This window comes from Cynocephalus volans, chromosome 4, assembly GCF_027409185.1.
Source record: "Cynocephalus volans isolate mCynVol1 chromosome 4, mCynVol1.pri, whole genome shotgun sequence".
Taxonomy (NCBI): domain Eukaryota; kingdom Metazoa; phylum Chordata; class Mammalia; order Dermoptera; family Cynocephalidae; genus Cynocephalus; species Cynocephalus volans.
Genome location: NC_084463.1, coordinates 66,143,912 through 66,145,262, shown reverse-complemented (window position 1 = coordinate 66,145,262; position 1,351 = coordinate 66,143,912).

The following is a 1,351-nucleotide window of genomic DNA, read 5'->3' as shown; positions in this document are numbered from 1 at the left end:
CTTAGATTTCAGATAGCGCCTTTACCAGGCGCTCGTATTTAGGACAAGATACTTGAGGTCACAGATTTTCCCGTTCTTCCGTTCCCTGAGTTACCAGCTCTGGAAGTCCTTGCAATCGTCCAAACCACGGGGCTTCTACCTTAGTTGAAGGGAGGCTATTCATGACACTGAGATGGTTACTATATAAGTTTGAAACATCCAGGGAGGAAAAGAGGATGAATGCCTCTTTTAGGAAAATCAGTGGCAATTGCAAAGCTCTGGCATATAAATGAGAATCATGAAGTCACAGGAAAAAGTCCACTGGACCCATCCCTCTACAGCCCATGCATGTGACAAACTGGGAGAGCACCTGCTATGAGCTGACTACAGAACTACTTACCTTCTAGGTACAGTTTTATCTTCTAGATACACTGTTACTTATTTTCTACATGTAGTACTATTTACCTTCTAGATAACAGCATTACTTATCTTCCAGATACACTATTACTTATCTTTTAGAAGAGAAGGATAAAATTATAAATATTACCAGAGTCTGCTGCCAATGAGTGAACGTTCTAAGGGGATGCGGGAGAGACAGACAGACAAAAAATAAATTTGACACAATGTCATAAGAGCAATAAATAACCTATATGTGTTGGGTACTCATTATATTCCAGGTCCTGAGCTAAAGACTTAGGGCAGAGCTGGGGTAAGAACCCACGTCTGTCTGACCCAACGTCCATTCTCACCACTGACGTTCTGTCCCACCTTCCATGTGGCATGGGGTTGTATGCCGAATACTGAAAGTGTCCCCAGAAGGCAGCAGCTGACAAGGACGTGGGGGGGGGACAGCAGGAAGAACTTCAGAGGGGACGTCACTCGGAACTACTTTTTCATTCCACTTTATTTCCTCTAATGACTTACTGTGTATGCCTCCTTTTTCAGTCACTGCTCTTACACTGAGAATATTTAATTCACCAGAATCTGCCTTCAAGTGGCCTTATGCTGCTTTATGTGTAGTGTGAGGACCCTCACCAGTATTCCTGCCCCGTATCCTTTGTGCTATTTTTGTCACATTTTATTGTTACATGTGCCATAAATGCATAACACATCGCTCCTATTTTTGCTTTAGAGAAATTACACATAAGAAAAAAACATGCTTTACTTTACTGTCATTTATTTCATTTCTGATGCTCTATTTCTTTGTGTAGATTTAAATTTCTGACATATTTCTTCTGCCTGAAGAACTTTCTTAAGCAGCTCTTGCATGTGGGTCTATTGGCAAGGAAGTCTGTCGGCTTTGTCTGCATGAGACAGTCTGTGTCTCTTTCATTTGAGAGAGATTTTCCCTGAGTGTAGAATTCTGCGTTGA